Raw genomic sequence first — 15,529 nt, 5'->3', positions numbered from 1 at the left:
TTGCGAGGATGGCAGTGAGTGAAAAAAGTGATGTGCAGAGACCTCTAGAGACTAGAAAGCTTAACTGCACTTAAAGCCACGGAGATGTGCTTCAATGTCGTAGTGTAATTGAATTACTCAGGGAGCTATAACACAGCTATAAAGAGAACTAGGTACTATTCTTTTCCTAGTGATGTGGTTAAAATCAGTGTTCTCAAAAGCCTTACGCTTTGGGCTACTTTCCTCTTAATGAGTTAATTGAAGTAAAATATGTATTACAATCGCTTTACTGCAAAAACAATGATTAAACCACAGATGTTCATACCAAAAAAATATAAATTATCAATTTGAAAAGAACATTTATTTTTAGAAATACTTAGTAAGCATTTACCTGCTGCCCTGACATAAAGATGTTTTATTTACCTTACTGTTTACTTGTTTTAGGGGGGAAAAAACCCAGATATTATTCACACTTGTTTCCCTTTTGTGATTCATGCATTCCTCATTTTGATGTCTGTGAGTGGCTGGCAGATTCTTTCAATGCCTGTCAGTAATCATATAAGCAATTATTGCAATGAAAAAAACACAGATTACAATGTTGCACATTTTATCATCATTTCTGTTCTCATTTTAACTGATTTTTTTCCCCTCATACACTAAGAGTGTTGAATATTTCCTGCTACCAAGAAACAGATCAGTTAAACAAGTGTAGTTATTCTCTACCTCTTCTCTATGTGTCTGGCAGTTTCTCTCTCTATCATTCTGTCTGACAGATGTGTATGTGTAGTGTACTAGCCATTAGTATCCTTCTCATGAGTTTCCCCACAACAGAGCCCAATAAGGGGTGTGTGTGTGCTGGGGGGATGGAGATAGGAAGGAGGAATAAGACAGGAAAAGTGAGAAAAGGTGAAATATAGAGAGAATTTTATTCTTATTGTATTATGTAGGCTGGCAAATCCACCATCTATAGGGCAGGGAGACAGGTTGATAGGTTTGAGATCCTAGGGAAGAGCAGAAGAGTTGATGTAGTTTCTAGTCCAAAGGCAGCTTGAAGGCAAATTTCCTTTTAAGGCTTTTAGTCAACTGGATGAAGTTCACAAATGTTAAGAGAGAGCAAAAAATATCTTCATAACAAAGATGTTTGCACCAGATTGTTCACTGCAGCTCTATTTATAATATCCAAGTCATGGAAGCAGCCCAAGTGCCCATTGACCCATGAATGGATTAATAAATTGTGGTATATGTATACCATGGAATATTATGCAGCCTTAAAAAAGATGGAGACTTCACCTCTTTTACGTTTACATGGATGGACCTGGAACATATCCTATTTAGTAAAGTATCTCAAGAATGGAAGAAAAAATATCCAATGTACTCAGTACTATTTTGAAACCAATTTACAATCGCTCACACTTTCATATGAAGAATAGATCACAACTATGGCCCAAGATGAAGGAGGGGGAGGGAGGTGTAGGAGGGGACAGGGGAAGTCAGATCAAGGGAGGGTTAATGGTGGGATCACACCCATGGTGCATAATGCAAGGGTACATGTGGGATCTGTTATTATAGAGTATAAATGTCTTAACACAATAACTAAGTAAACGAGACGAGGTATATGTTAACCAGTGTGATGTAAGCATTCCTAATTCTATATGAAATCAGCACATTGTACCCCATAAATGCATTAGTGTATACATGATCTATGTGTTTATGATTTAATAAAAAAATTTAAAAAAGGGTAATCTGTCTTACTCAAAGTCTACTGATTTAACTGTTAATCAGATCGAAAAGATATCTTCACAGCAATATCTAGAATAACATTTGACCAAAAACTGAGAACCATGGCATAGCCAAGTTAACACTTAAAATTGACCATGATGTTGAGTAAATATATAACAACTTTATAAAATTTTATGGCTCCAAGTGAACCAAAACATATCAGAGCAAGCAAAACACAGACACTAATATACACATGAACAATACAGTGTACAATAACTAGTAATCTTTTGTTCATCAATACTATAACTTTTACCTAATCACAGTGAAATATTTATCACAATGGAAGCATTTCCAAGCATTTACCTGCCAATTAAAATTGCCTGATACCTGACATCCAATCTACCATATTCTCTTACTATTGATTTCATGTTAAAAAAGTAAATCGGAATTTAGAATCCCGTCATTTTTATAATTCACACCTAAATTGATTCAAGACAGATGTTTTTTAATTGACTAAAGGCTTTCTTTTTCTTGTAGACATGTTGGTTGATATGTAATTGACATATATTTTCCTTTTTATTTCATATAAAGATGGAAATATTCAGAAATTTAAATTTATTATTTATCCGTATTTATTTCTGGATACTATTCTTTTTCATTATTCCTTTTATCAGTCTTTATACATGACTTTGCAGTTCCATATTAATTTTAGAATTATTCTTGTTGATTTCCATAAAAATACCAGTTGGAACTTTGGGGTTATTTTAAGTGTGTAGCGTAATTTAGGATATTTGTTCCTTAAAATTCTTGTGTTTGCAATCCTGAACATAGTAGCTGTTCTTCATGCATTTATATTTCATTTGATTTCTCTTTGAAGTTTTGTAGTTTTCAGTGTAGTAGAACTGCAGCACATTTTTAAGAAGTAATGTGATAATTTAAGAATTCATTATGATAATTTCAGTCAATAATAATTTGAATCTACCAAGAAATTATTGTTATTGCCTCTTGGTTTCCTTTCTTTTCTTCCCGTTTAATTGCATTTTTAGTAAGTCGCCTATCATGTACTTAGGTTCTTCAAAGGGTGAACTGAAGAATTAACCTGTTTCTTTCCTCTTGCTCTTCTTGCCACCTGAAACTGGAAGTGGAAATTTTATTTCTTTTTATGGGTGAAGATAAATTAACTGAAATACTATTCAGAGGACAATAATACTGCCAGAAAACATATGTCAGGATTCCAGGAGATGGGCCATTGTGATTTCATTCACTAGGTCTGATTTCTGTGGTTTTCCAGCAAGACCCAGTCATTTGGGGTGGTATTTATTGTCAACAACTTTAAAAGTCATTGCTCCCATTTAGCTTTTAGAACCTCATGGACATTCTTCTGGGAAAACTAATATTCAATAGACATTTCAGAAGGCAGATAATCCTCAAGGCTGAATAACATGTGTGTGGGAACTACACTCCACGGCCCTGCTGCCCGAGCCCATTGTGGGCCAGACAAGTTTGCTAAAAGTATGAGGTCATGTAAACTCCGAGATGGGAAGCCACGTTTGCCTCTATAATAATAAGTATGCACTTAATAACTCTTACAGATGGCTTCACATTACCTAATACAAAGTGTAAACCTCCCAGTACTTTTCTCCTTTGAGAGATTTGGCAAATATGTTCGGTGTTTTCATTTATTTTATTTTCTTCAAGAAACATATCTTTGTATTGACTTAAAAATGATACTTAAGCTTCATAATATCTTTTCCATAATTCTTTAGACTATTTTAATTGTGAACAATTCAAATACACGCTATTTTTTTTTTCAATTTTGCTTTCTATCCTTCAGGAAATGTTACCTATGTGAAAAATTGAGTGAAAGCTTTAATGAGCACATATCTTGTGAAGAAGTAAGCATACACTATTCAGATGAATATCAATTTGATTCATTATGTACAGAAATATTTTCCTTAAATGTTTAAAAATCTAGAGTGCAAAATTTTTTCAGTTGTGTGCAAAATTAATTTACCTAAAGTACCAGCATTATCCAATTCTGGAAAAAGACTTGAAAAAAGGATGAAACTATGTAGATAAAATACGATGAAAAAAATGATTTACTGAACTAGCCATGGCATAGGGTCATTCATTCTTTACACGTGTTTTGATTGTACACAGTATATCTTGATGCCTCAGATGCTGGTAGCAGAAAGCCTTCAGCTGTAGCTTCTCGTGTAGAGAGCAACTTTGCCCAAGGTCATCCTCTAGCCAATGACTGGTCCAAGTGGGTTTATAATGCCTACTGTAGACCAACATGAATAACACTGAGATGCCATTTCAGCTCTACAGATGCCAATGATATTGGCTGAAGCTGCCAGGCTTGATGTTACTTGATTTCTTTGCATAATCCTGCTTCTCCTACTTCCGCCGCTTTTCCAAGGACTTTCCTTAGTAAGTGTCCTGAATGCTAAATTACTTCAGAATCTTTTTCCCACTGGGGACGAGGGACCTATGACAAATCTTGCTACTTAACTCATAACACTTCGTGGCTTCTTAGGTATATTTTTGAGGCTATTTTATTTCACCTGTCTAACCTTACAAATAATACATACTCATTGGGTGTGGCGAATTCTACTGTTATTGGGTAACAATCTCTCCCTGCCGTGGTGATTTTATCTAAAAACTGTACTTTGCCAGAGATTAATCTTGCTACCTTTTTACTTTTTTAAAAAATATTCATCAACTTTTTCTCTCCTAGGTGTGTATTTCATAGATAGTATACACACATAATGTATGTATTAAAATTTCTATTTAAGTGTATTCTTTGAACAGAAGAGTTGAAAGCTTTATGTTCACAGCTACAATTTATATGCTTGGTATTATTGACTTTGTAGTTGATTTTCTTATTTCCTCTTTATTCTATTTCTTGCTATGTGCTTTATGTTTTGTTTTTATTCATATTATTCAGTGACTGGAGAGGCATATGCCACTCTTCCACTTGGCAGTGGTAAACCTAAAGGTTAAAGCAGGCACCTCTGTTTTTCAAATCTTGGCAGACAGTATGTGGGGAAACTATCTTCATAACCAAAAGAGCAAAAGCAGTATATCTCTTGTGCATTTTAATTTGCACTTGATTCTAAGAAACTCATTATAGGAAATGAGTTTTTCAACAGTTCTTACTTAGTAACATAAGGCAATGAGCAATTGAGATACACAAGAACATTTTATATTTTGGGATCCAAATTTCATAATTTTAGAATTGTTTTGTTTACATGTTTTTGTATGACTAACACTAAACTAACTCAAATATAGTTTGATGTTGAAAGGAATTGAGCTCAGTTTGTGAGTATTTATGCAGAATCCCTCTTGTAACCAAAATAATTCCACTGAAATCAAACATAGTTTACTTAACAACACATTTACAAAATACTGTGTATGTTTTTCCAGCAAACAAACCATTCAGCACCCACAAATTTGATGTTTTTGCTAACCTTTTCATCAAAAGCTGTTTCAAAAAAGATGTGAGAAGATTAGCAAATGATTAGTTGAAACTTTCTATTTTAGTGTAATCAAATAGTTCACATTTCTGGATTGCGTTTTTTTTTTTTTTAATAGACTAGTATTATTTCTTACTCAGCCCAGCTGTTTTTGACAGACGGAATAGTGCAATTTGGGAAGTGGCAAAAGAAGCTTATAATCTAACTACAGAGATAGAAAATTACCTCCAGTGCTAAATACCAGGGGAATCTACAAGATAAGAGTAAATAAAAACTACAATTCGCAATAACGGCATATGCGTACAGCAACTGGACATGGGGGAATACTTGAGTATTTTCTTTGGCTGTATCACATAGTACATTGTAACTAACTTTAGTATATAAAAATTGGAAGTTCAGTGTATCAAAGTATTAAAATATAATTGTGACATCATCAGCTATAATTTATGACCATCTGTTCCATAATTCCTGCTATTATTTTAATTTTTATTTCTTAATCTGAACATTATGGCAATTATTTTATGTGTTCTAGTCTTAATCATTATTTATAAAAATGATCAGACATGAATATAATCGCTAAAAATCAGTTCTTATTTTTTATAGTGTTGTAGTCACAGTTTTCTTTTTGCTTTCTTGACTGTGACAAATTAATATTCTTAAGTTTATGTTTTTACTCTTTATCTTTTAATAAACCAACTTTTCTGGATTTTCACCTGTCTTGGGCAAAGATCATGCTTCCTGAGACCAGTCTGAGGCTCAGTAATTTACTAGAAGAACTCACAGTACTCAGACTATCCATTACACTCGTGGATACAACCTGTTTCAGTGAAAGGATATTGACTAAAATAAGCAAAGGAAAAGGCAGGGCAGGGTCCAGGAAAATCTGGGGCATAACTTCTATTTGTCCTCTTACAGTGGTGTCATGTAGGCAACACTACTCCTCACAACAATGTGACAATATGCATAAAAAAATTTGCAGCAAAAAAAATGTCACCTAAGCATTGTGCCGAAAGATTTTGTGGGGGATTGATCAGATAAACAAGGCAGAATGATCACATAGCTGACATTGTCTTCTAACCTATTTAGACGTGGATCTGATACCATATAGCCCAAGACCCTAATCATAAAATTAGTATAGAACTATCTAGAGTGGTCCAAGACCCCAGGCAATCACAAACATTCTGTAAGACATGACATTCCAAGGGCTTGGAGGGTTCCCCGCATGGGTGAGGGCAAAGAGCCAGACCTTTTGGGGGGCAACATTCAGCTGTTACTGCACAACTTGTTTCCTCATTTTATCCAAGTAGATCTGATCAACACCTACTGTATTATTATTAAATAGATAATCTAAAATACCCACTAGATCTATCACTCTCTCCTTCAGCTTTATTTTTTTTTTGGTTTCCTTACCAAAAAATGACATATTCTTGTATTTATTTATATATATGTCCCTGTCTCCCCAACTAGAAGAAGAGCTCGTGACGACAGAAAAAAAATTTTTTTTTCTCATTCACCATTGCATCTCCAGGTATCAGGTCCTGAAAAGATATTTCCAATTAGTAACCCTAAAATAGAATCACTTAATCCCACGTGTACTCTATTTCTCTTGATTGATAATTGATCAATCTCTCTATATCCATTGATGTATCTATAGCGATTTCATAAACAGGGTCTGAAATGGAGTTAATAATTTGAGGAGAGAGGTAGCGTATAGTGGAGTACAAAAACTCATAAATTATTTTTTGTGCCCTAGTATTTTTCTTTTATCACACAGAGATTAAAATAATAAACAGGCTATTTTTCATTCTGTATGTGGGATTATCAAAATTTGATAAGTGATATGTTCTCAGAAATTTGAATAAAGATCTGTGATAGTTTTAGAAATAAATTATTAGGGGTTGAGAGCAAGATGGCAGCCGAGTAACAGCTTCCTTGCATCTGGGCACCGTGAGTCTGGGGAGATAGGACTCCGGGCATCTCTGGTGGGTGGGATCTGCCTATCATCACCCCTGTGAGGATACAGGGAGTTAGTGAGAGACTTCTGGACCCCAAGAGGAGGACTAAAACAGTGGAAAAACGGCAAGTGGTCGCATGTGTTCAATCGATCTAAACCCACCTGCAACTGTAAGTTCAGTAGCAGCGAGACTGCAAACCAGAAAGGCCTTACCTGTGAACTGTTTTGGTGTCTTTGGACTTGGCACTCAGTTGAACTGCCTTGGGAAGAGCCTGAGTGGGAGTGCGGAGAACTTTGGACATTGTCTAGGGCCCCAGTCTGAGCTGCTGAGCCAGACGGAGCTAATAGTGTTTGGCTCTGGGTCGCAGGGAGCCATTGTGAGAGATCTGCCCCGGCAAGTTCCACCCTCAGGGTCGCAGAGCTAGAATACGGGTGGGTGCTGGTAACCTAGCAACTGAGTAGCCTAAGGGTTGGGTCTGAGCCGCCTTGCAGCCCTAACCCTCAGGGGCAGAATGAGACTGGTTTTGGCACACTGGGTAAGTGGATAGCCACTTCTGCAGTGATTCCAGCGACAAGCACTTTCCTGGGAAAGCTTCTGCTCAGCAAGTGAACAAGTTCAAAGTGCCTTTTAAGTGGGCTGAAGAGAGATTTAGGGTGTCTACCTGCTGGGGTTTGAGAAATCAGCAGCCTCCAGTCATATCAGAACTATGATTGACATCTCATACCCAAGAAGACCACGTGTTGCCCAGACAATATTCAACAACATATACATACTGCTTTGGTTTGGGTTGTGGTTTTTTTTTTTTTTTTTTTTGATTTGGTTGTTTTTTTGTTTATTTTGATGTTGTTGATGTTCTTTTGTTTTTTAATTTCAACATTTTCCATACAGATCTTTTTTCTTTCTCAATTTTTCTAGTTTAATTATAATTTCCCATTGCTGCCTTTTTCAATAACTAGAACTTCATTTTTGCTGGTGTTTCTACCGCTATTATTTGGTTTTTCACCCAATTTTCTCCCATAAAGTTTTCTGTTAGCTTGTTCTCGTTTGATTTATAGCATTTTTGTCTTTCCTCTCTACTTGGTGGAGGTGGGGTACTGTGTCAGATCAGGTTAGCAAACAGCTGCTGACTTCAAGGGAACCACCCAACTGGGCACCCCCAGAAAGTGGGTGTTTTTAAAGGTAGTGTCAAAGTACCCTCCTGTACACCTATATTGCTCTGTCTTCCTCTTTCTGTGCCTCTCTTCTTTTTGTCAATATTCCTTTTACCCACCCCCTCTCCTTTCTCTATTTTTTGTCTTATCATTTGGTCCTCCTTTGTTTCATCCCTTTCTTGCTCTTCAACCTTCTCACCCTTCTGGTCCTATACCAAAAGGACTCATCAAACCCTTAGTCCACAGGCACGAGAACTTATAGAGCAAGAGGAAGTGAAAGGAAAATTAGGGCAAGGAAACAGATAAAAGATATCACTCTTGAGGAAGAATCAGCAGAAAACTCCAGGCAACATGAAGAACCAGTCCAGAACAACCCTGCCAAGGGACCATGAGGTAGCTAGTGCAGATGATTCCACCTATAAAGAAATGTTAGGAATGACAGAAAGGGAATTTAGAATATACATGTTGAAAACAACGAAAGAAATGATGGAAACAATGAAGGAAACTGCTAATAAAGTGGAAAATAACCAAAAGGAAATCCAAAAACAGAATCAAATAAGAGATGAACGATATGAAGAATATAAAAAGGATATAGCAGAGCTGAAGGAACTGAAACACTCAATTAGGGAACTTAAAGAAGCAATGGAAAGTATCAGCAACAGGTTAGACCATGCAGAAGAAAGAATTTCAGAGGTAGAAGACAAAGTTCTTGAGATAACTCAGATAGTAAAAAGGCAGAAAAGAAGAGAGAGAAAGCAGAACATTCACTGTCAGAATTATGGGACTTTATGAAGCGTTCCAACATACGAGTTATAGGAATCCCAGAAGGGGAAGAAGAATGCCCCAGAGGAATGGAAGCCATACTAGAGAATATTATAAAAGAAAATTTCCCAAATATCACCAAAGATTCTGACACACTGCTTTCAGAGGGATATCGGACCCCAGATCGCCTCAACTCTAACCGAGCTTCTCCAAGACACATTGTGATGAACCTGTCCAAAGTCAAGACAAAAAAAAAGATTCTGCAAGCTGCCAGGAGTAAGCGCCAGTTGACCTACAGGGGCAAATCCATCAGAGTGACCGCAGACTTCTCTAATGAAACTTTCCAAGCAAGAAGACAATGGTCATCTACCTTTAATCTATTTAAACAGAACAATTTCCAGCCCAGAATTCTGTACCCTGCTAAGCTAAGCTTAAAAATTGATGGAGAAATCAAATCATTTACGGATATACAAACATTGAGGAAATTGGCCACAACAAGACCAGCTCTACAGGAAATTCTTCAACCTGTTCTGCACACTGACCACCACAATGGATCAGCAGCAAAGTAAGAACTCAGAAATTAAAGGACAGAACCTAACCTCCACACTGATGCAACAGATAAAACTAAGCAATGGACTCTCACCAAATAAGACGAATAGAATACTACCACACTTATCAATTATATCAATAAATGTTAATGGCTTGAATTCCCCACTGAAAAGACATAGATTGGCTGACTGGATTAAAAAACACAAGCCATCCATTTGCTGTCTGCAAGAAACACACCTGGCTTCAAAAGACAAATTAAAGCTCCGAGTCAAGGGTTGGAAGACAATTTTTCAGGCAAATGGAATGCAAAAGAAAAGAGGACTTGCGATCCTATTTTCAGATACATGTGGATTTAAAGCAACTATGGTCAAAAAAGACAAAGATGGTCACTTTATATTGGTCAAGGGAAAAATATAACAACAAGACGTTTCAATTCTAAATATTTATGCACCCAATTTAAATGCTCCCAGATTCTTGAAACAGACCTTACTCAGTCTGAGCAATATGATATCTAATAATACCATAATAACAGGGGACTTTAACACTCCTCTTACAGAGTTGGACAGATCCTCTAAACAGAAATTAAACAAAGATATAAGAGATTTAAATGAGACCCTAGAACAACTGTGCTTGATAGACGCATATAGAACACTCCATCCCAAAGATAAAGAATATACATTCTTCTCATCAACCCATGGAACATTCTCCAAAATTGATCATATCCTGGGACAAAAAAACAAATATCAAAAGAATCAAAAGAATTGAAATTTTACCTTGTATCTTCTCAGACCATAAGGCACTAAAGGCAGAATTCAACTCTAACAAAAACGCTCGACCCCACACAAAGGTATGGAAATTAAACAATCTTCTGTTGAATGACAGATGGGTGCAGGAAGAAATAAAACAGGAAATCATTAACTTCCTTGAGCATAACAACAATGAAAACAAAAGCTACTAAAATCTGTGGGATACTGCAAAAGCAGTTTTGAGGGAAAATTCATCGCTTTAGATGCCTACGTTTGAAAAACAGAAAGAGAGCATGTCAACAATCTCACAAGCAATCTTATGGAATTGGAAAAAGAAGAACAATCTAAGCCTAAACTCAGAAGAAGAAAAGAAATATCCAAAATCAAATCAGAGATCAATGAAATTGAAAACAAAAGAATCATTCAGAAAATTAATGAAACAAGGAGCTGTTTTTTGAACAAATAAATAAAATAGATAAACCATTGGCCAGACTAACGAGGAATAGAAAAGTAAAATCTCTAGCAACCTCAATCAGAAATGATAAAGGGGAAATGACAACTGATTCCACAGAGATACAAGAGATCATCTCTGAATACTACCAGAAACTCTATGCCCAGAAATTTGGCAATGTGAAGGAAATGGATCAATATTTGGAATCACACATTCTCCCTAGACTCAGCCAGGAAGAAATAGAGCTCCTGAACAGACCAATTTCAAGCCCTGAGAGCAAAGAAACAATAAAAAATCCTCCAACCAAAAAATGCCCTGGTCCAGATGGCTTCACTCCAGAATTCTATCAAACCTTCAAGGAAGAGCTTATTCCTGTACTGCAGAAATTATTGCAAAAAACTGAGGAACAAGGAATCTTCCCCAACACATTCTATGAAGCAAACATCACCCTGATACCAAAACCAGGAAAAGACCCAAACAAAAAGGAGAATTTCAGACCAATCTCACTCATGAATATAGATGCAAAAATTCTCAACAAAATCCTAGCCAATAGATTACAACTTATCATCAAAAAAGTCATTCATTATGATCAAGTAGGCTTCATCCCAGGGATGCAAGGCTGGTTTAACATACACAAGTCCATAAATGTTATCCACCATATTAACAGAGGCAAAAATAAAGATCATGATCCTCTCAATAGATGCAGAAAAAGCATTTGATAAAATCCAGCATCCTTTTCTAATTAGAACACTGAAGAGTATAGGCATAGGTGGCACATTTCTAAAACTGATTGAAGCTATCTGTGACAAACCCACAGCCAATATTTTACTGAATGGAGTAAAACTGAAAGCTTTCCCTCTTAGAACTGGAATCAGACAAGGTTGTCCTCTGTCACCTTTACTATTCAACATAGTGCTGGAAGTTCTAGCCAATACAATTAGGCAAGACAAGGAAATAAAGGGAATCCAAATGGGAGCAGAGGAGATCAAACTCTCCCTCTTTGCTGACGACATGATCTTATACTTAGAGAACCCCAAAGACTCAACCACAAGACTCCTAGAAGTCATCAAAAAATACAGTAATATTTCAGGATATAAAATCAATGTCCACAAATCAGTAGCCTTTGTATACACCAATAACAGTCAAGATGAGAAGCTAATTAAGGACACAACTCCCTTCACCATAGTTTCAAAGAAAATGAAATACGTAGGAATATACCTAACGAAGGAGGTGCAGGACCTCTATAAAGAAAACTATGAAATCCTCAGAAAGGAAATAGCAGAGGATATTAACAAATGGAAGAACATACCATGCTCATGGATGGGAAGAATCAACATTGTTAAAATGTCTATACTTCCCAAAGCAATCTACCTATTCAATGCCATTCCTATCAAAGATTTAGAGAAAATGATTCTGCGTTTTGTATGGAACCGGAAAAAACCCTGTATAGCTAAGGCACTTCTTAGTATTAAAAATAAAGCTGGGGGCGTCAGCATACCAGACTTTAGTCTCTACTACAAAGCTATAGTGGTCAATACAGCATGGTACTGGCACAAAAACAGAGACATAGACACTTGGAATCGAATTGAAAACCAAGAAATGAAACTAACATCTTACAACCACCTAATCTTCGATAAACCAAACAAGAACATACCTTGGGGGAAAGACTCCCTATTCAATAAATGGTGTTGGGAGAACTGGATGTTTACATGTAAAAGACTTAAACTGGACCCACACCGTTCCCCACTCGCAAAAATTGATTCAAAATCGATAAAGGACTTAAATTTAAGGCATGAAACAATAAAAATCCTCAAAGAAAGCATAGGAAAAACACTGGAAGATATTGGCCTGGGAAACACTTCATGAAGAAGACTGCCATTTGCAACAACAACAAAAATAAACAAATGGGACTTCATTAAACTGAAAAGCTTCTGTACAGCTAAGGAGACAATAACCAAAGCAAAGAGACAACCTACACAATGGGAAAGGATATTTGCATATTTTCAATCAGACAAAAGCCAAATAACTAGGATCTATAGAGAACTCAAATTAATCCACATGAAAAAGGCCAACAATCCCTTATATCAATGGGCAAGGGATGACAGACGAATGGCTAACAAACACATGAAAAATGTTCATCATCTCTATATATTAGAGAAATGCAAATCAAAACAACCCTGAGATATCATCTAACCCCAGTGAGAATGGCCCACATCACAAAATCTCAAAACTGCAGATGCTGGCGTGGATATGGAGAGAAGGGAACACTTTTACACTGCTGATGGGACTGCAAACTAGTACAACCTTTCTGGAAGGAAGTATGGAGAAACCTCAAAGCACTCAAGCTAGACCTCCCATTTGATCCTGCAATCCCATTACTGGGCATCTACCCAGAAGGAAAAAATCCTTTTATCATAAGGACTTTTATTGCAGCTTAATTTACAATCGCCAAAATGTGGAAACAGCCTAAATGCCCACCAACCCAGGAATGGATTAACAAGCTGTGGTATATGTATACCATGGAATACTATTTAGCTATTAAAAAAAATGGAGACTTTACATCCTTTGTATTAACCTGGATGGAAGTGGAAGACATTATTCTTAGTAAAGCACCACAAGAATGGAGAAGCATGAATCCTATGTACTCAATTTTGATATGAGGACAATTAACAACAATTAAGATTATGGGTGGGAGGAAAAGCAGAAAGAGGGACAGAGGGAGGGGGATGGGGCCGTGGTGTGTGTCACACTTTATGGGGGCAAGACATGATTGTAAGAGGGACTTTACCTAACAATTGCAATCAGTGTAAACTGGCTTATTGTACCCTCAATGAATCCCAAACAATAAAAAAAATAATAATAATTAAATAAAAAAAGAAATTATTAATTTAAACTATATATTAAAATTTAAAAAAATTACTTTTTAATCCATTTACAGGTTATATGTTTAGATCTATCCAATCATGATGAATTAAAAAATCATGTTTATTTCTTTCTTAGATATTAAGTTGTATAATTTACTCTTAGAAAAGCAGAAAATAAACATCTAGTGTTATATTTAAGGTAATTTTAATGAAAAAATCCAGCATATTGGAAAATATTGGGTAGGATATATAGCCCTTCTGTGGACATCACTGAAATATTCACATACAAATAATATATAGCGCGTAATTATACAGTCCTGGATCTTAATATCAATGTGTACTGAGAATGTCCTTTGAAAAGGAATAGTATAACACTCTCATAGGATTTGTATACAGTTTTTTTTTTTTTCCTACTAATTGTAAAAGTATTACTAAGCATTTTATTCCACTTTTCTCTGTGGAAACTCTAGTTAGTGCCTTTCTATTCAAATAAATATATATGGAGAAAGTATGTCACTGAAAGAATAAAGAGACAGGGTACCTGGAGATGGTTTTACATTATTCCTTGCTGAGTAATGTGGTATGTGGACAAGTTTTTCTCTCTCACTCTTTGGGAGAAAATTATCTTCTGCTTGCATTGGTGACAGGAAAGGAAGTTGTCATAGTGTGAGGGCAGATTATTCTGTGTAAGGCTCACAAAACAGACAGTGCTCTTCATGGGCAACATAAAGGTCACTTAAAAATTTGGTTTTTAGGAGAGACAAAAATAATTATGGTATGTAGGATTCATAATATTTATTTAAATACTCAGAAAAGGCTTAATGTTGTCTTTATCGCACTAAATTACGTCTACTACGATTCAGATTCTACATTAGAGAAAAGCAACTAACTTAAATGATAAAAATGATTTGGAAGTGCATTTCATAGACTTATACAACTGAAAGCAGCATTCAAGAGTTCCAAATTTAAAATTTTAATTTTTCAAATGAGAATCAGAAAAGCTTATCTTTGTACCAGAGCAGAGGCTTATGGGTGGAAGCCTCATCCTTCGTAACTGTTGAAGGCAAGTAGTAAAAGTTTTGGTAAATGGCTTATTGTAGTGGCAAAACATGTTCTACTTGGTGTGTTTTTCAGTAGTATGCAATTCTTCATTTTAACAGACGTGTCATCTGGTTTTTGTTTTTAACCCTCCTGTTACCTGTTATATGCAAATCCCCTTGTAATTCTTTTTTTTTTTTACTGTAGAATTATCTTTTTATTTTGGGTAAAAACCCAGTCATTTTGGGGAGCTGTAATTAAGATTTAACAGCATTAATTAAGATTTAACAGCATTATAATTCTAATAAATAACTTAAATATCCTTGTGAGATAAATATAGTAATATTTTATGGGTATTTTGGAACCCGACAGTATTAAGACTACAAATCACACTAGCCTACATCTATCACCAATGACTCATACTGTTTCTTTCTAATGAATTGACCATTACATTTCCAAGGTTCTGAAATGGCCAACAGACCATAGAAAGATAATTCTTTAGGCTCCTGCTTGAAACCAACAGCTTTAGCAAACTGCTGGCCTTGATTCAGGGCCAACCCCCTTGTAATTCTTATGTCCTTGGAGAACCAAGTCCTATATGTCACCCCAACCACCTAACGCAGAAATTGCTTTATTTTCTGGGATGTCATTGCATTAAGCTCAAAACTATGCACCCTTAAAAAAAAAAAAAAAAGAGCTTTCCACAACTTTTGTGTTTAATTGAATAACACATTCAATCCCAAGTTTAAAAACTAAGTTATACAAGTGAATAGAATAGAAATTATTCACTTCCTCTAGCAAAATAGATAATAAATACTACACCTGAACTTAAGCTG

General features: G+C 35.8%; 1 non-coding gene across 1 annotated transcript; it reads right to left on the bottom strand.

The window, feature by feature from the left end:
* Nucleotides 1-15,113: 15,113 nt before the first annotated feature.
* On the bottom strand, nucleotides 15,114-15,250 carry LOC128593276 (small nucleolar RNA SNORA2/SNORA34 family). The gene has a single exon (XR_008382314.1). It is a non-coding gene; the product is annotated as a small nucleolar RNA SNORA2/SNORA34 family (small nucleolar RNA).
* Between the last annotated feature and the right edge of the window lie 279 nt (nucleotides 15,251-15,529).

The sequence above is a fragment of the Nycticebus coucang genome, chromosome 1 (genome assembly GCF_027406575.1).
Source record: "Nycticebus coucang isolate mNycCou1 chromosome 1, mNycCou1.pri, whole genome shotgun sequence".
NCBI lineage: Eukaryota > Metazoa > Chordata > Mammalia > Primates > Lorisidae > Nycticebus > Nycticebus coucang.
Note: the sequence above shows the minus strand (reverse complement) of the source record. Positions and strands in the feature narration are given on the sequence as shown.